The sequence below is a fragment of the Arvicanthis niloticus genome, chromosome 4 (genome assembly GCF_011762505.2).
Source record: "Arvicanthis niloticus isolate mArvNil1 chromosome 4, mArvNil1.pat.X, whole genome shotgun sequence".
NCBI lineage: Eukaryota > Metazoa > Chordata > Mammalia > Rodentia > Muridae > Arvicanthis > Arvicanthis niloticus.
The window spans coordinates 109,521,335-109,534,786 of record NC_047661.1 but is presented as its reverse complement, the minus strand read 5'-3'; positions in this window follow the sequence as shown (position 1 = coordinate 109,534,786).

Sequence of the window (13,452 nt, the reverse complement as noted above, 5' to 3'; positions counted from 1 at the left end):
TTAGACACATTGTCTAATGCTATATTAGACTTGAGATTATTTTATGGATTTATAGGAGGAAAAGTAACAAATACTAAACAAATTATCTAACAATATTATTGATTTTTTTTCTTGCTGTTTGCTTTGTTAAAGCAGGGTAAAAGAACAATTTGAAAAAGTATCTTTCCACTGACTTTACTAAATATGCTGTGTCATAGGAATTATCCTTAATTAGATGGTTCCAGGTTGTGTGTTAGAAAGCAAAGATTAGCTACTTCAAGTTAAAAAAAAAAATTAAAGTAGATTCTGAAAAACTGAGATATAATCACAAAAAGCAGTGCCAGCCCGCTGGTGGCTGAACAGGGAGAGCCAAGCAAACAGATTTACACCCTGAAGAGGAGGGCCTGTGGACCTGGGATAGAGATTTCAGCATTACAGCCTGGGAAATCTCCTAAACTGGAACATGGAAAGAACTCAGGGACAAATTTAGAACTGAAAGGGCTAAAGTAGATTTTGCATCCATGCGATGCAAAGCTACCTGTTTTCATAGTTTCCTCATGCAATGGCTTCCCATTTTGATTTTAGTTTTGGTTTTTATTTCATTTCACTTGGTAGAAGTTAAAGAAAGTTTTCAGGTCTATCTGTCTATTAGCTCAGGATAAGGACCACACAAGTTGGAGATGGCAGTAGGACATATGAATACAAGTACATCAGAAACAGGAGGTCTCTGCCGTAAGAATGCTAGTTCCCAGGAACTTGTAGGAATCATTCAGAGGATATTAGACCTTCCATAATCTATGAAATCATATATTTTTGAGATGACAACACCCTAGCTGCTGATTTCATACTTATACACATATATCGTGTATATGGCAACAGTTCTCAACCTGTGGGTCACGGCCCCTTAGGAGTCAAATGACTTTTTTGCAAGGGTCACCTAAGACCATCAGAAAACACAGATATTTATATATAATTTACAATAGTAGCAAAATTACAGTTATAAAGTAGCAACAAAAGTAATTTTATGGTTTGGGGTCACCACCACATGAGAAATTGCATTAAAAGATCGCAGTGTTTAGGAAGGTTGAGAACCACTGGTATATAATTAATATTTACAAACATATATTTATTTAATATATTAAAATATTAAATATAATATTTACAAACATAGATATGCATATATCTCTGTGTGTATGTGCACATATGAACAAAGCTTATAAACTGTCTATATATTCAATAAAATTCCACATCTTCATCAAATGAATTTTGTTATAAGCAGTTCTTGCCAGACAGCAATTTGATTAATGAGTGTGCTTACATTTTAATAAATCTTCATTTTCATTGCTTCAAACTGAACAATTTTTTCCGATTATATTTTTATTATAATAAATAAGGCCCATAGTGTATAGGTAGGTCAGGTTTTTTGCAGTGGCCTATGCTTTAATCCTGACCAGTACTATAAAAATTTGAATTTTCTCTTAGCTGACCGGAAGGTTGAGGCTAATTGTGATTTGGATGACATGGTCCAACTTGGTTTTAGAATAAGAAATCAGATCTCACTTTTATTGAGAAACTGATCAGAAGTTCAAATATGCTAGACAAATATTCTTAACTTGAATAATGTGGGAGCAATGAAGAATGCTCAAGTTTAGACAGGACTACGGGAATGAAGCCTTCAGTTCAAACCACGTTTTGTATCTTGTAGCTTCTGGCATTCACATCCCCATGCAGAACAGCCAAGATGTTTGGATTTAGTTCTGTTGTTATTTGTTTGCTTATTTTTATTCTGAACAGTTGTACATCCTTTCAAACTATAAATGTAATATTTTTCAATACATTAAACACAGAAAGAAAAATTAGTAAACTACAGGGAAGTAGAGTTACTTTTGGATATTAATGGCTGGGGGACCATGAGAGGTTGGCTCCTTTGGGGACATTTCCTGTTTCTAACTGTGCCCCCTTCCATTTACCCCTCTTCTTTAAGAAGTTCTTTTGCAATGAGAAGCATCTATGAGGGAAGCAGCATTGGTTTTTGAACTGTGTGGAGGCAAAAGCAGTTTTTGGCAATCACTTAAGTTACACTGCTTTTTAATATACTACTGCCTTCAATTTTATAATATGCAAATTTTATAATTTTATTAATAATCAGACTTATTTATAGCAGTATATATTTAAAGTGTTTACTACTTTATGTTTGTGGTGTGCATGTGTGTATGCATGTATGTGCACAAATCTACAAGAAGGCTACAAGTTGACGCTGCTCTCTCCGTTTTCTTTGAAAGGAAATCTCTGTTATGGAACTTGGGGCTCACCATTTCAGCTAGAATGGCTAGCTTGCAATGTGCCCTTATCACTGGGGTTACAGACTTACACCACCACACCTTGCTTTTACGCTTATGTTGGGAACCTAATGAGGTCCCCATGCATACATAGCAAGTGCTTTTCCCAGGAAACCGTCTCTCCAGTCTCTGCAACACTCTAGTCATCTCATATTTGTCCTGTTTTATGCTCAGCAATGTGCTAGCTTCTTAAAAGAAATTCAGAAAAAGTTCTCCCTTGTGTGTAGCTTTGTGATAATTTGAAATCTATACCACATATCCTCAAAAGACTTATCAAACTCCCAAGAAGATAGCTGAACTGAACAGCATTCTAGAACTGATTCTTAGACAACTTAAAAATTTTACCACAGGATTCCTGTGAGCACATGTATTGGAAACTACCTCTTCAAGATTCCTGCTCATACAGAAGACCAGCTGAGCTCTGTCCCCAATCTCACAGAACCCAGAAGAGCAGGCCTCCCAGGACCTCTAACCCTGGCAATATCTTAGATAAGGAGACAGCAACACATGCCCCAAAGAGGGAGTAACTGGGACCCACAAGGACCCAGGAAGTCACTCCTGGCCTGGAGCACTGGTTCCTTCTAGTCTGTGCCTGAGTACTGAGCAGATCTTGGGCCCCAGCTCTAACCCCAGTAGTAATACCACCCCCACCAGCTCTGATACAACCAAGATAAGAGAAAAGGCAGGCTCCAGTCAGAGACAAGGCAGGTAGCACTAAGGAGATCCAGATGGTGAAAGGCAAGCACAGGAACATAAGTATCAGCAACCCAGGGTACTTGGCATCATTAGAACCTAGTTCTCCCACACTAGAAAGCCCTGAATTCCCCATATCACTAGGAAAGCAGGATTCAGATTTAAAATCACTTCTACTGATGATAATAGAGGACTTTAAGAAGGACACAAATAACTCTCAAAGAACTTGAAGAGAACACAGGTAAACAGGTAGAAGCCTTTAAAGAGGAAACAAAAATCCTTTAAAGAATTACAAGAGAACACAACCAAACAGGTGAAGGAGTTGAACAAAACCATCCAGGACATAAAAATGGAAGTAGAAAAAAAATCAAGAAATCACAAAGGGAGACTACCCTGGAGATAGAAAACTTAGCAAAGAAATTAGGAGTCATAGACGCAAGCATCACCAACAGAATACAAGAGATAGAAGAGAGAATCTCAGGTGCAGAAGATACCATAGGAAATATCAACACAACTGTCAAAGAAAATGCAAAATGCAAAAAGTTCTTAACACAAAATATCCAGGAAATCCAGGACACAATGAGAAGACCAAACCTAAGGATAATAGGTATAGAAGAGAGTGAGGATTCCCTACTTAAAGGGCCAATAAATATATTCAACAAAATTATAGAAGAAAACTTCCCTAATCTAAAGAAAGAGATGTCCATAAACATACAAGAAGCCTATAGAACACCAAATAGACTAGACTAGAAAAGAAATACCTCCCATCACATAATAATCAAAACACCAAGGGCACAAAACAAAGAAAGAATATTAAATGCAGTAAGGGAAAAAGGCCAAGTAACATATAAAGGCAGACCTATCATAATTACACCAGACTTCTCACTAGATACTATAAAACCTAGAAGATGGTGGACATATGTTATACAGACCCTAAAAGAACACAAATGCCAGCCCAGGAAAACTCTCAATATCGTAGATGGAGAAACCAAGATATTCCACGACAAAACCAAATTTACTCATTATTTTTTCACAAACCCAGCATTAAAAAGGATAATAGCAGGAAAGTTCCAATACAAGGAGGGAAATTATACCCTAGAAAGAGCAAGAAAATAATCCTCTTCCAACAAAAGAAGGTAGCCACACAAAGATAATTCCACCTCTAATAACAAAAATAACTGGAAGCAACAATCACTGTTCCTTAATATCTCTTAACATCAATGGACTCAATTCCCCAATTAAAAGATATAGGCTAACAGACTAGATATGTAAACAGGACCCAGCATTTTGCTGCATACAGGAAACCCACCTCAGTGACAAAGACAGACTCTACCTTAGAGTAAAAGGCTGGAAAACAATTTTTTCAAGCAAATGGTCCTAAGAAACAAGCTGTAGTAGCCATTCTAAAATCTCCAGCCTGAGAACACAAAGAGGGGGACTCCACCTGTATAGGTAGTTGAGGGTGGCCTTGTCAGGTATCAGTGGAAGTGGAGGACCTTGGTGCCTGAAAGTTTGAATTCCCTAGTGTTGGGAAATTTCCAGAGTAGGGAGACGTGAATGGGAGGATGGTGGAAGTACACCCTCATAGCAACTTTCAGAATTATATGGATTAGACATGACAGAGTCAGGCCACCAGAAGACTAGATTCCAGAATTCAAACAAAAATTATCTCGATACTAAAATTTGTTTTGAGAATTGTATATTGCAGAATACACAGCCTCGGTGTATCTACTCATCAAGCAAGCTGAGAAGACCTGCTCAAACCTCTGATGTCCTGGAATTCCATCTGGATGCAGTGAAGACACAGCATCAGAGGCTTATCAATTTTAGTTTAGAAGCTATGCTTTGTTCTTTTCATAATTTCAGGTAACTCAGCCATTCTGGATTTCTGACAGGTTGAAGACTTATAGTCTCATAGCCAATCCTGGCTATTTACTTTGAGAGAAAACATTTGAGAGGATGGTTTTCAGCTGACATTCATTCTAAAGTCAAGAAAAAAAGCCAGGTTCAGAACTAAGTCTTTTAGTTAGGAGAGATGACAGAGGTTCTGGTTAGTCAACAAAATGATGGACTGGGTACTAGGTCTATCTTGTACCTTACTGACACAAATTGGTATAGTTATGCTTTAATTGTATTTTGAGAGAAAAGTTTTATTTCAACAGGAAGGGTGATATGTAGGAGGAGCTAAGGTGGGAGGAGTAAGGAGAGGAAGAGGAGGTGTAAGGAGAGGAAGAAGAGGAGTAAGGAGAGGAGGAGAGAAGGAGAGGAAGAGCTAGGTGATGAGAAAGAGAGAGGGAGAGAGAGAGAGAGAGAGAGAGAGAGAGAGAGAGAGAGAGAGAGAGAGAGAGAGAGAGAGAAACCTGGAGGCAGATGTTCACATGTCTCTGCCAGTCAAAGATAGTTGATATATCTAGGTTGGGTATAGGGTTATACTTCTGATTTTATGAGCATCTTGATATTGAGCATTACTAAACTTATAAAACCTTTGATTAACATTAAAAAATTGTACAAAATCAAAAAGGAGAAGGGGGCATGGGATAGGAGTTTTCTAGGGTGGGGAAATGGGGAAATGAGATGGCATCTGAAATGTAAATAAAATAGCCAATAAAAAATAAATTAAAAAAATTTTTTTACCACAGTAAATTCTATATTTTGGTGATTTGTGGTATACACTTATTTTACCCATATCTTAATATTTTTTAATGTTTAATTACTTTTATTTCTAGAACTAGTTCTCCATTTTTGTTCAGAAGTGGCTAATGTGTTGGTTATGTTAATGTGTTAAGAGATAATATTTACTTAACAAAAATGCTTTCTTTGTGTGTAAACACACTTAACTTTTGTACCTTTAATGTTTAAAATGGATCTTCAGGAAAAAAAACTATATACTAAATTTACAACTTGGTTTCTTGTGTGTGTGTGTGTGTGTGTGTGTGTGTGCAAGTTATCTGTGCATATAAAAAGAGTTTTTCTTTTTGTTCTTCTTTCCTTAGAACTATTTTGAAGAAATATGTAAAGCAGCAAATCAAGGAATGATAATAGAAATTGTCCAAAGATATTTTAATATTGACAATAATGTGCTTGGCTTCTATTTGGTACCTATCTTGTTGATTTCAGTGTCTGTAATCATACAGGCCCCAACACACACACAATCCTAGCAACAATATTAATGATAGTAATAACAAAAATAGACTTTATGGGACAATTACCACGAGGCATGCCTGGGCTAAGTGCTTTATCACCATTTTTTTTTCTTTTTTAAAGTTCAAATAATAAAGTGTGTGTTGTAGGCTCAATTTTCTTTCCAGATGAAGAATCTCTGGAAAAGATTCCTTCCCAAGGCACAGCTTAGCAGTAGAGAGGGATTCAGGACATACCCCAAAACTATTATAAATGGCTCTATTGTTAAAATCCACCCCCTACTGATTTGGTACTAAAGCTCTGTAATCATGGCCTACACAGTTCATCACATCCTGCTTGTCAGCCAAGACTCCACAGAAATTAGTAAGTGTGATTTACAACTCAGAGGCAGAGCAGGCCAGAGAGTGGGTGGGAAGTTTTAAGAATGGTTTTCAGGCACTTGCCACATGAGCTGAGCACAAAGAGACAAATGGTAAAGTTGATGTGTTGTGTGGTCTGTGAGAGATGAGGTCAGTATGTAACAATGAAGTGGTAAATTTTGAAAAGAGACATATGATATTTACATAATTCCTAAAAGGTGAAATGGAATAGGTCTGGATAAGAGCCACTGTCTGTGCCAAGCGTGATTATATGAAATTGAAGTCATTGCTTTACAATAATACTATAAAATTGCTAGGCTAAAAAAGAAACCGTGGCCCATCATATTTGGGGAAACGCATCTGAAACATATTGTTGTTTCAGATGCAGTGGAAGAGTTGAATTTCACCTCCTAGCCAGATGGGGAAGGTATACAGGATATTAGAAAATGGAATAAAGACTGTGTTCATAGAGCTTGATAGGAAGCTTGACTTGGCCAACTGAATGGTGAGAAACAGATTACACATGTCAGGGAGTAACAGCTTCATGACACATGGTGGTCCTTTGTATGATGCTAATTTTATCTTCAGTCCTTGGTTATACTACTTCTTTTTAAGGTCCAAGTAAGGTATTCTTTAGTGCTATTTCTAAATTCTGTGCTGTACATAAAATTTACATTGTAATCACAGAATAAAGGATGATGTTTAGTGTTATGTTAGATAAATACATAGATGGATTTTAATTCTGGCAGCATAATTAAGGATCATGATCAGTATTCACAGCACACAATGTGAAAGAAGACATCTCTTTCTTTCTTTCTTTCTTTCTTTCTTTCTTTCTTTCTTTCTTTCTTTCTTTCTTTCTTTCTTTTTTTTTCTTGTATGCCTTAAGGACAATTAAATAGATCTCACTGTTATTTAAAGTGGATATATTCTTGAAATTATTTATTTGAAAAATAAAACAAGATACAAATGTTTGTTACAGCTTATGTAGAAACTGTAGATACCAAACTCTGGAGTTTCTTTACTCCCAGTGTATAGATGGACAATTAATTGATAAATATAAATCATAATGTTGAGTGGCTTCTGTACATTGGGTGTGTGATTTACTTTCTGGAAATCAAAATGTGAGGCAGCTTAAATTATATGTTGGGTTTATTTGTAAATCTGTATTTCCAATCTTGTGTGTGTTTTATAAAGTAAAGATTCTTTTTTAAAAAGATTATTTATTTATTTAATGTACATGAGTACACTGTAGCTGTCTTCAGGCACACCAGAAGAGAGCATCAGGTCTCATTATAAATGGCTGTGAGCCACCATGTAGTTGCTGGGAATTGAAATCAGGACCTCTGGAAGACCAACCAGTGCTCTTAACCACTGAGCCATTCTCTCCAGCCCTATGATAAAAATTCTTGTTGAAACTAAAATAAAACACACTCAGGTTTAAGATCATTTTTATTACTCAGTGGGTAAAGGTGTCTGCTGGCAGGCATGATGAGTTCAGTTTAATCCTGGGGACTTACATTGTGAAAGTTAAGAACTGACTCCTCTCATCTTCTCCTCCCCACAATGAAATGAAATATAAAACAAGACAAAACAAAACAAAACATGCCAATAACAACAAATGAAGACAACCCCAAAGACTTCATTACCTTGTTTCTTACCTTTTTTTTTATCATGTATAAGCAGAATCAGTCACTTAAATAAATAATTAAGTGAATACTTTTATGTAGAGGCATAATAGGAACATAAGTAGAGGCAATAAACAAAATTACATGAATACTCTCATGATCACTGTTTCTAGGGGCTTATCAGGATGTCCAAAGTATATGAGCCTACTTCCCTGTCCTAGCCCAAAGTCATTTTCATGTCTGAAGCCTAATTCCTTGTCTAGCCTAAAATTTAGATTTCTGCCTGAAGTTACTTCTTTGTTCTAATCTAAGATTTAGATTCCTGCCTGAAATTACTTCTTTGTTCTAGCCTAATGTCAGATCCCTGCCTAACGCCTACTTCCTTGTCCTTGGCCAATGTCATATTTCTGCCAAGCAGCCCATTTCCTTGTCCTTGGCCCATGTCAGAGTCTTGCCAAGCAACCTCAAAGGCTCTCCACATCTCCCCCCTTTTTATTTCATTAACAAGACTGAGCCTGTCTTAGGTTGTTCTGACAAGAATGCCTTCTTTACCGGTCATGAAATATGCATTATCAAAAGCAATGCACTTATGTCTTAGGTTGGTAAGGTTCTGTGCAGAATCTTACCTGTCTTTGGCTTGCCAGCCTGTTAATTTAATAACTCTGTCTGGGGGTCCATTTTCAGGTTCAAGCCATGTACTTTGGTTGCCAACATGCTGATGTTGTTAAAGACAAGCTTTAACATGATGGGCAGGAATAAAAGTATTCCCAGGACAAAAAGGACTAGCATGATCAAGCTATATATGCCATTCTTGAAGCTTGACCAAAATAGAAATACTGACCTCAGGCCATGAGTAATTTTATCAGCAGTATCTACTGCATCAACACTCAGCAGAACAGCATTCTTGAAATTCTAAGCTCACTATGTAAAGTTAAAACATCCAGAGAGGTATTAGAATTATGCCAAATACACTGCAGGGGCCTTTAAACTTTTTCCTAATTATAGTGATTACCACTGTAAATTTTAGAACTAACATGAATCTAATGGTATTTGGCATGACACTCGAGATGGCTCCTTACCCTGAAATTCTCAACCTCCTTCCAATAATTTGAATAGGGTAAAGAATATCAATCCATTCTTCCAAATGCCTATCTAAATCTTCTTGTATATTCAACACATTAGTAACATTTTTTTGCTAAATGATTAACAAAAGTAACTATCTTAAGATCATGGGATTGTTCATGGAATTTTGTTTATTGCCTTTCTTGTTTTTTGACTACTTGTGTTTATTTACTTGCTTGTTTCTTGACTATCTGCATCTATTATATTGCTACTCCCTCAACCTAGAATTTACCTGAATACTTTCATATAATTCAAATGGTATAAAAGCAAAAAGGAGGAGGGGGTGGATGGGGGTTCTAGGGAGGGAAAATGGGGAAAGGGGATGAAACCTGAAATGTAAATAAATAAAATTTCCAAAAAAATTAAAAAAGGAACATAAGTAGAAAATTGGTTAAAGAAAAATATCCAATAAAAATGAGTTAAATGTAATTTGAAGGCATCTGAGATTTTTCTGCATCTTCTTGTATTTTACAGTATTACTATTCTATACTGCTTTTTAATTTTTTAAAAGATTTGTATACCTTTATTTATGTGTATGATTGTTTTGCCTGCACAAATATAGGTGCACTGTGTGTCTATTGCCCATGAAAGCCAGAAGGAAGCACCAGATACCCTGGAACTTGAGTTACCGATGGCGGTGAGTCACAGCCTGGGTTCTGAAATGGAACTGGATCCTCTGGAAGAGCAGTAAGGGGCCATCTCTCCTGTCCCATGCTATATTTTTACAACTCTCCCTTTGAGAAAAGGTCTCTTTACATAGGCCTAGTTGGAGCTTACTATTAGACCAGGCTAGCCTCAAACTTGCGCAATCTTTTTGCCTCTGCTTCCCAAGTTCTAGCATAAGAGTTGTTTGCCACTATACCCAGCTTATGTTGCTTTTAATTAGGGACTATAAGTGTTTTTACTTGGCATAATATATGTATTTATTTAAAAATAAAGTGCTTGGCACATATATAAGTGTTATGTACTTATATATTACATATCTTTAGTGTTCTGCCAATATGCCAACTTTCAAATTTTGACAACCAAAAGGAAAAAAAAAGGAAAAAAGAAAAATCTCTCATGCTCTCTCAGTGCATGATATTAGAGTTTTATTGTTCTGTGTATTGTCAGATCATACTCAGAGAATGTGTGAGTGGCTTCCAATTGACTAAAATCTCTGCAGCCCTACCTTACTTACACTGGGAATGATTCCCAGAGGCCACTTCTGTTCTTCTTAAAAGTATTTCATTGAAATGCTGTGCCTGTTTTCATGATCCCCCTATTCCTGCAATGCCCCCAAACACAACTCTATCTTCTTGGGCTCACATCTTGACTCCTGAATACTGTCTTTGTTCTTTCCTGGTGGGTCAGAGAGTCACCTTTTCTGCTCATGACTCAACTCTCTGACAAGCAGAGGCTATGACTTCTTTGTCAGAGTGTGGCATCTCTCATATAAGTCTGAAAAGGGTATGATAACAGTGATGCCTCCAATACTTGAGAGTCTCTAGATGACAGGTCACAACAATTTCTAAAACACTTAAGGGACACTTGGAATTCCATAAGTGGTCCACAGACAGAAAGTAAAGAAATCTTTGTTTCTCAAAAGCTCTGCTGGCACATACCCTAGTTTAAAGGGGAGACCAACCCTAGGGTTACAGGCCAGTACAGCAGCTATGTTCTTGTCAGAGAGACTTCATCTCAGAGTAAAGCAGGTGTTAAGAAGATGAAAGAAATGTCCCCTTCATCTCTGCCTTTATTGAGTGCTGACTTGAATGAAAAAGCCAAGTGCAGTATGCTTGGTACCTTCTACTGACTAGAAAGCTTTGGCCAGCCAAAAGCACCTTCTAGACAACAGACTCATTCAGTCTATGTATTGAAAGAAGGGCAAGTGAGCAGAAGTGGTAAATATGAGTAGGGATGCCCAGAGGAAAGAGAATCCACATGTTATACAATTCCAAATTTTCTAGTAGTCACATTAAAAAGTAAATAGAGAAATTAACTTTATTATTATATAAATAAACATAAATATACAAAAAGAAATCAAGAACACTTCTAAGCCTGTGTTACTTATGTTGATCAAGAGAAACAACGATTCGCTCCACGGGGCTTCTGTAGGTCAGGGAAGTGACCTGAAAATGTGTTTTACAAAGTCTATCTGAGGTAGATGCAAGGGTTGGATTTGGCTTTGTTTCCATTAAGGCTGGCCCCAGCTTCACAGTGACATGAGTAATCTGGGTGAAGAGACATCCTCAGAGAAACAAGACTTTTCTTGAGTGAATTTTCATGCTTGTGGGATGGGATTAGTTATGGTGAAATGGTAAAGCAATGGCCTTCTTACTTCTCCTCTGCAGGTGCCAGCTTGAGCGCCCTGCCCCTCCTCCCAACCACTCCTTTTCCTACTAAAAAGAATGACTGCAAAACTCTTGTTATCCTGACTGTGGACTGAAAACTCATGAGCTAAAAAAAGCTTTTGCTGTACATTAGCCAGACCTGAGTATTCTGTTATAGAAAAAGAACAGGAAAAAGAGGAGGAAGAGGAAGAGGAGGAGGAAGAGGAGGCAGAGGAGGAGGAAGAGGAGGCAGAGGAAGAGGAAGAAGAGGCAGAGGAAAAGGAAGAAGGGAAAGAGGAGGAAGAGGAGGCAGAGGAGGAGGAAGAAGAGGCAGAGGAGAAGGAAGAGGGGGAAGAGGAGGCAGAGGAGGCAGAGGAGGAGGAAGAAGAGGCAGAGGAGAAGGAAGAGGGGGAAGAGGAGGAAGAGGAGGCAGAGGAGGAAGAGGAGGAAGAGGAGGAGGAATAGGAAGAGGAGGAGGAAAAATAGTACAAGCTTAATACTTAGCTGTTAAATTCATCTCTGCAATATGACACTTTAAACCCAATTCTTTTCTAGTCTTAAGATCATTCCAACCTATTTATTCATGTGTCCTTACAAATGAGACCATCAGAAAAACTGTAGTGGATAGGAATATAAAGATGGAAAACTAGCTAGATTTTATATATTGGATTTAGATATAATTTACATCTTTTTCAATAACTTTCTTGAACAAAATAGAGTTAAAAAGGTTATCTAAATTTATTTAAAATTTACAGATATTGGCTTAATATTTCCCCTGTAATACTGACTGCCTATATGAAATGGATATGCTTTATTTCCTCTCTCCAAAGTGGATTCAGTAAAATTTTGTGGGACTAGTTAAATAACACATATACAAGAATGGAACAACTGACGTCAAACCAGTGGCATAATGCTTAATGCATTGAAAACATATGTAAGCATTCACTTGGAATAATTGTATTTTTGCTCTAATTCTTCCACTTCCATTTACTACTTGGTGACCAGTATACTTCCAAAACCCTAGGCATGTACAGATGTCTTCACAGGCTGTGTTTTTCTGTAGGGCAGAGCTCTGACTCCTTAGTCCTAAATCTAATCTCTCTTGGCTACTCCCTGTTGTTTCCCAGCCTTTTTGCACTGACTAAAGCAGACTTCCTGTTCTTGTTCACTGGCTGTAAAAATTCAAAAAGAATATTTAGTAGCATATAAATGACATATAAACCTGTCATTATAGTGGAACGTACAAGAATAAACCATCATTTTGTTCCAGGGTCTCCAGACAATTCAATGAAAGAAAGAGTCTTAAAACAACAACAACAAAAACAACAGCAAAATCCAAATAAATCTTGGGGTGTCTTGGCATAGGCCTTTAATCTCAGTACTAGGGAGTCAGAGAGCAGACATGGGTGAGTTTGTACCCAGTGGGGTCTACACAGTGAGTTCCAGGCAAGGCAGGAATACATAGTGAGACTTTGTCTCAAAAAACAAAACAAAACAAAACAAAACAAAACAAAACAAAACAAAACAAAAAAAAACAACCCAACCCAACCAACCAACTAACCAACCAACCAACCATCCAACCATCCAACCAACCAACCAGGTTGTTGTAGCTGTATCAGCAAAATTGACTGGATATTCATGTACACATGGATGTGAACAAACTTTGACTCTTATCTTTTATTATACACTAAATTGACAAACATTGGATCATAGACCTAAATGAAAACATAAACTATGTAACTACTTGAAGAAAATATGTGAATGTCCTTACAAATTCTGCCTGGACAACAGTGTTCTGGATGAAATTACAAGCATATGAGTGATGAGAAAATTATTAGATCAGACATCATAAAAGTTAAAAATATTTTGCTTCAAAAGA